The sequence below is a fragment of the Ursus maritimus genome, unplaced genomic scaffold, assembly GCF_017311325.1.
Source record: "Ursus maritimus isolate PB19 unplaced genomic scaffold, ASM1731132v1 scaffold_1, whole genome shotgun sequence".
Classification (NCBI taxonomy): Eukaryota; Metazoa; Chordata; class Mammalia; order Carnivora; family Ursidae; genus Ursus; species Ursus maritimus.
The window spans coordinates 72,222,445-72,229,725 of NW_024423343.1; the positions used below are offsets into that span (position 1 = coordinate 72,222,445).

General features: G+C 42.0%; 1 protein-coding gene across 2 annotated transcripts in view; it reads right to left on the reverse strand.

Moving 5' to 3' along the window:
- GPD2 (glycerol-3-phosphate dehydrogenase 2) overlaps window positions 1-7,252 on the reverse strand; it is a 137,334-nt gene extending 130,082 nt beyond the window's left edge. The window contains exon 1 of one of the 2 annotated variants that reach the window (XM_008686991.2): window positions 6,858-7,252. The gene's annotated coding sequence lies outside the window, so the exon portion shown is untranslated. The remainder of the gene's footprint in view (window positions 1-6,857) is intronic. The other variant, XM_008686990.2, reaches the window with a different exon arrangement.
- Between the last annotated feature and the right edge of the window lie 29 nt (window positions 7,253-7,281).

Sequence of the window (7,281 nt, forward strand, 5' to 3'; positions counted from 1 at the left end):
GTGGCTATATGAAATAAGGTAAACCAAGTACTTAGCGCAGTGCCTAGGAAATGGTGATTGCTCTGTAAACGATACTTGTCATTACTATTTATTATTCATAATAAAAAGACAGAGTTGGGTTAGATCTCTGACCCCTTTCCTATTTTACAATTCTGTGAATCCATATTTCTTTTAGATAAATATCCCAGCTACTTAATGGTGCGCTAGGAGGAGGGAAAGGGGTTAATACTAGCACGCGTGATGAGAGAAGGAAGGGAAATAGACTTGCTGTAACGGATCCTATGAGCATAAGCCAGGGGGGAGATGCAGAGAATGTAGCATCCTCCGCATATGACTGCTACATCTGGAGAGACTGGGACTAAGGAGATCCCAAACTTGGGGAAGAGGAAAAGTTAGATCAAATGTCCAGCAGTGAACAGAATCCACTGACCAAGACCGGCCTCACCTTTGGCAAGACAAGAGTTCTAAAATATGTCATGCTTTCATGGGCTTAAAATTCATGCAGCCTACCTCCTTGTACAGAGGAAGGAACGGAAATGTGCAGAAACTGACCAAAGCCACACTTAAGTGGCTTAGACAGTGACTGCAGGGACGCTCAGGGAAACAGTGCTCCCTGAAGGTTCCTTCTCCTCACTTCCATAAATGATTGTCAAGGTTTTTGTCCCTTGAGAATCTGGAGACTTCTGATAAGGTGACAAGTTAATTTTATCAATCATCTTTTTATGGATTAATTTTCCAGATTCTTTTCTAAGAGACTGGATTAGGTGGGCAGGTGGGAGAGAAGGGAGAAATTGGTGAAAAGAAGGGAGCCCTCAGTGGACCCTAAATAACCTTCTCCTTTGCAGATTCCTCCACTCATTTTCTTCAGGGGTTGTTTTCATAACTTTGCTTCACCCACAGTGATTTCCTTTCCTCCTCCTAAATACGGTATTTTTGGCTATCAAAAGTGCCAAATGTGTAAAGAAAAAGGGGAGGCCTGGAAAACAGAAAGCTTAAAGTATCTAGTTCAACTGATTATCTGGAATGCACCTGCCTAGGTTATCTGTTCTCCAATCATACCCAACCCATTTCTATCACATGCTTCCTGAGTAACTAAAGGATAGGAGAATTACATAAGGCGATCACTTATTCAAAAACTGTTTACCTAGGTGTTCCCCACGTGCAAGGCATTTGGGCTGGGCATGTGAAATCTATAAAATTGTGTAAGGACGAGCCCTTGCTCTGCATGATCTGCAGAAAAGGAAATGACACATGGTTTCAAATAATTAGCTTACAAAGGAGAAACCCAGAGGCTAGGACTGGCATCACAGGAGCAGTTGAAGGATTTAGGAAATTTACAAAACACTTTTGACTGGAGCAGTGAGGGAAAGCACCGTGACACTGGCAGTCAATGGTCAGGACATTTAAGGAGTGGAAAGATTTCAAAAAGGTGAAGTAGAAGGAAGGGCATGCATATAGGAGCAGCAGTAGGAATAAGACAGATTTAGGGAATTCCACGTAGTCCAGTGTGGCTGGATCACAGGGAAGATAAGGACACAACCTTAATATTGGAGCACGACTAGAGAGGTCTGTGAATTCAAAGACAAATATCTGGAATTTGATCCAATAGGTCAGAGTAACCCACGGAAGAGTGGAGCAGAAAGTGGTATGATCAAAGCGGTTTTGACACTACCACAATGAAACAAACATCCTCTCTTTAACCAGTTTAAATAAAAGGAAAACAGCTTTTGAGAACCTAATACCCTAAGCTATATTATTTTCATCACTTCTCAAATGCATTTAGAAATTTATTGTATCTTATTGAAATAACAATGGTAAAAAATCTTAACTAAAGTGTTCCTAAAATGTTTACTTTGAACATAAACTTTTGTTCCTCTTGCATAAAACCATCTGGCCTTAGTGGCCACTAGTGGATACAAGGTAAGTAATAAAGCTTTCTAAGCATAAGTCACCAAGTCATACTGGGAGGCCATCTCATTTGATAGTAGCAAATTCTAGAAAACTCATTTTCAGAAACCAACCTCTCTGTTATGGTTTGTGGGGTTTGCTTTCCTCTCTATATTATAAAACCTTTTTAAAGTAGGATGTAAGTGGGTAATCAAATATGAGCTCCCACAGAGGACAGGTCACTTTTTAAAGAATATGAGGCTTGAAAAAATCTAAATTAAAGTCATTGTTTAAAAAGCACCCTAACATCTCACTATTTTTTGTTTTTTAAGATTTATATATCTTACAAAGAGAGAGAGAGAGAGCATGAGTGGGGGGAGGAGCAGAGGGAGAGAGAGAGAAGCAGTCTCCCCACCGAGCACAGAGTCCAACATGGGGCTTAATCCAAGACCCCGAGATCATGACCTGAGCCAGAACCAAGAGTTGGACACTTAACTGACTGAGTCACCCAGGCACCCCAGATCTCACTACTAAAAAATAAAGTGAATCAATAACAATTTCATTTTGCCAGAACAATAAAAAAAGTTCCCAAATAATGTCTTAAAATTGTGTTAATATGTATGTCACAATAAATTTTCACTTAGGAGGAAAAAATTTTCTATTAATTAGTTTCTTAATTTTAGTGAACTAACAAAACCACAGCTTGACCTCATTAAAATCAGAAACCATGTCTTATCTGCTGTATAAATCAGAAATCTGATTTTGAAAGAACCAGATAAATATTTCAACTGAAAAATGGGAAAGAAGAACACAGATATGATCTAAGAAGAAATACTTAACACAAAAAGCCAGTAAGAACCTCCAACAAAAGATGAAAATCCTGGAAAACAAGAAAAAACAAACAAAAAAAAAACCATAGTCACATCCATGTCAGGACACAAAATCAGAGTTCTGGACAAACTCTGACCACAGTCGGTTCCTAAACATCCTCAGGTATGCAAAGCATCAGCTCCTGTGTTTCCTTTTCCTTAAAAGTTCCTGAGGTCAATCTCTGGTCAGATAATACAGGAAGAGGTCTACTCTGAAGTTGCCACAGATGTCTTGGCTTGCAGCCACCTTAGCCTTTGTCTTTCTCATTGAAGTTGAATCTGATCATCTTTCCCTCCCCCATTTCTTTCCAGCATCATGTCAACAAGGAAATGTACAACACACCCTTCATTAGTTGCTTCTTCCTCTAGGACACAATTACTACGGCTTCTTCTTATTTCAAAGGTGATGAGTCCTGATGGGATTATCTAAGTATTTGGATGAGCATCTAGAAACACATTAATAATCTTCTCAGTTTAGTTCCGTTCAGTGCCTCCCTAGCTTCCCAAATAACAGTCCTGAAATTAGCCAGGTGTGGGGGTCCCACACCTAATGACTAGTAATTTTCACCAGAAACATCAGATGAAAAATATATACCATTACACACAACTGGATAAAGTAACAGGCAGGCCGTGTGATACATGTTTATGTAAGTGTGTTAAAAGTGGCAAAAATGAAGTTATAATTTGTAACTCTAATCCTGAGCTTTAAAACTTAAGAGATACAGTGAAAAGTAATACTTAGTCCACATACAGAATTTTACTGTAGGTTTTTAATACTTTCCCACAGAAAGTTCATTTTTGAAAGCATAGGATTGTGCTGACTTTTTAATGCACTGAAATACAAAATAGCAAACATTCTTGATACAATCATGACCTCTCTTTGCCTTAATCTTCAGGAAACTATAGATCTCTTTGTTGCTGAAATGACATTCTCTTCACCACAAAACTGTCTCAACTATTTGAGCCCATATTAACATCTCCCCAGCATAACCTCACAGTTAAAGTCAACATTCTACTAATGGGTATATGATTATGCAAGATCTTATGCTGGTCCCTAGTTGTTTAACCTTGTTAAACAAACTCTAACTCTCTCAAAAGCAAGATAACCAAACTTTTTCTTTTTCTAGCACTTGCTACTATGTAATGCTACACAAGCCTAAAGAAAACTTCATTCAAGAAGCCAAGTGTTAAATATACAGTTGACCTTTGAAAAATGTAGGGGTTAGGGGTGCCGACTCCCTGCTCATATAACTGACTCCCCAAAAACTTAATTACTAAAAATCTACTGTTGACCAGAAGCTTTACTGATAACATAAAGAGTTGATTAACACATATTTTGTATACATATTATATACTGTATTATAATAAAGTAAGCTAGAGAAAAGAAAACATTATTAAGAAAATCATAAGGAAAAGAAAATACATTTATAGTACTGTACTGTATTTATTGAAAAACCTTCACATATAAGTGAACCCACACAGTTCAAAGCCATGTTGTTCAAAGCCGAATGTGTTTTCTTTCTTTCTTTCTTTTTAAAGATTTATTTATTTATTTTAGAGAGAGCGCGCACAAGCGGGAGGGGCAGAGGGAGAGAGAGAATCTCAAGCAGACTCCTGGGTGAGTGCGGAACCCAACGCAGGGCTCAATTTCACAACTCTGAGATCATGACCCTGAGATCATGACCTGAGATCACAACCTGAGCTGAAACCAAGAGTTGGACACACAACCGACTACACTACCCAGGCGCCCCAAATGTGTTTTATATGCTCTAATGCTCTTTCTGAAGTGTTGTTTCGGTGCTTAGGACAACCTAGTAAAGTCCTGGTGTTGACGAGCAGAATGACCCAAGTTTTGAAAAACCTAAGCAGAAACATCACCATATTAAAAAAAATAAAGAGGAGAGGGGTGCGAGCGGGGCACAGTCGGTTGACCGTCTGACTCTTGGTTTCAGATCAGGGCGTGATCTCATGCTCAAGAGATCCAGTCCCATGATGCACTCTGCACTCAGCATGGACTCTGCTTGGGAGTCTCTCTTCCTCTGCCCCTCCCGCTCGTGTGCTTGCTCGCTCTCACTCTCTCCCAAATAAATCAATCTTAAAAAAAAAAAAAAAAAAAAAGAGGAGAAATTAGATACTCATTTGGAAAATGGTTTCCTTCTGTAATAAGGGCTTGCCACTAATCAGCTTCGCCCTCAATCACACACACACACAAAGGAAAGGGGATAATGCCTGGATAATTCATGCACAACCTGCAGGAGCTAAAGTATCTATTCTTTGCCCAAATCTTTCCCTTTTGAATATAAAAAGAAAAATATATAAGAAGGAAGGAAGCTAATATTTTGAAGTCTACCTACTAAAAAGTACATCACTAGCAATTTTACATGTGCTATATCATATACTAGTATCCATATTTTGCCAATGAGACAGTTGAGGCTCAGTGAGTTTGAATAGATTACCTAAGGCCAAGGTCTTGTTTTCTTCCCCCAGCTACACTCAGCTAGAGCCTGTCCCATAGTTCAGTTATTCGTTGAGAAAATATTTATTGAGCACTTACTACAAGCTAGTCACCACTCTAAGCATTAGAAATACAGTGATAATCAAATCTTTTTAAATAGCTTTAACGAGATTAGATAGTTACAAGAACTAACGGGGGAGAGGCTAAAACCCATGACAATTGGTAACTGTAGCCCTCTTGTCAATTACTGAGCCTCAATACATCTTTCAATAAATGGTGGGGGGGAGGCAGGGGAGCCCTGGGTGGCTCAGTGGCTTAAGCGTCTGACTCTTGATTTTGGCTCAGGTCATCATCTCAGGGTTATGAGATCAAGCCCTGTGTCTGGCTCCACGCTGGGTGTGAAGTCTGCTTAAGATTCTCTTTCCCTCTCCCTCTGCCCCTCTCCTGCTCTCTCTCTCCCTCTCTTAAAAAAAAAAAAAAAATCAGAGAGGGGGAAAAAGTAGAACTTTAATGCTGCTCAGAATTTCTTTACAAAGTGACTGTGTGAGAAATCAAAATGGACAGCTCCACCTATGCTGCTTGTCAAACCTAAAATTCCATCTTTTATCCATTTTTTACTAAGGTAATGCCGCTTTATTTGAAAGGTTGATTTTTAAAAATCAAGGGAGCATTGTAACTTGACATATGTCCTTATGAGGAACACAAAAGGGTTTCAACATCCACATCATAAAGTTCCCCAGGCCGCACATGATATCCATTGGGCAATGGCACCCAGCTCTCACTGGACAGCCTGCAAGAACTGTAGAACTCAGAGACCACAGTAGTTGGGAGCAGTCAGGAAGTGCCTGGCCCCAGTGTGGCCATTGTCATTACCCTCCCGAGTCCAAAAATAAACTTCCCATCTCTTAAACTTGAAACATATGCAAAATTCTAACAGTTTTGTTTAAAGCAACAAAGGGTGTAACTTACCCTTCCTTCCCTCACCTATTTATACGAGACTATTTATAAGTCCACTAAATTACTGTTAGCTATTTCTATGCTGCCTCTCATGATATGTATAATGTGATGTGTAACGTGGGTTGGCCCATGTCACTAAGACTGAGAATTTGTGTTTGTAAATTACTTCGACACTCTCAAGGAAGGCTGTTGGGGAGTGAATGCTTTTATGCATAAGGTGGAAGGCAGTCTAGAGAACAAGTGGAAAGAGCAACACTTCATTCACAGGGCTATACCATTCAGCCAAAGCACTATGCAAATCTATTTGCTACTACGTGGAGAGAGGAGGCTGCTTTAAGTTCATCGGGGTACACTTTCCATTTCCTCCTAGAACTGTCACACTCCAGCACCTAAGGTCCTCAAAAGAGAGCCCCAGCCCCGTTCTAGAATCTTTCCCTCCCTTGCTTCAGAAGGGAGCAACAATCCTTCTCATCAGAGGAGCGACATCCACAAGCCAAAAGTTTGCAGGACACTTTTCAATTAGATACCAACCCTCACCCAAAATGTATTCTATCCCACCCCCCTCCAAAATGTAGAGAGCTAAACCCTACATGAGAACGAGTCCACCTTCTGTCGTTGGGGAGAAATTCTCAATCTTTCCCAAGAATCCCGCCACCACCCACCCAACACCGGAGTCCTAGAGGACTCACCCGGGTCAGAAAGGGACCGCTCTCCGCTGTGACCTGGGGGCGGGGAAAGGGGGTCTCCCAGGAAGCACACACCTGAGACTGATCCTCTCGCGCGAGGGGAGAGCAGGAGCACACAGTTCCTCCGGGCGGGGCGGAGTCTCGCCTCCCCCCGAATCAGACACTCGGCCCTGATCCTCGCGGCGAGGCGCGCGTGGCTGTCACTCCCGGGCAGCCCGAGCCAGTGTAACCCGACGCGCCCCGCGCCGCCGCGCCCCCGCCTCCCTGGCGACTTCCTCCTCCCGCTCCCGCTCCTCCTCCCTCCCCAGGGGCTGGCCCGGGTGGCGCGGCCGCCGCATCCAGCCCGGATTTCTCCGGCCCAGGCTTCTCCGGCCCAGCGGGGAAACGCGGAAGTGGAGGCGGGAGCCGGAGCCGGGGCTCGGGGGGG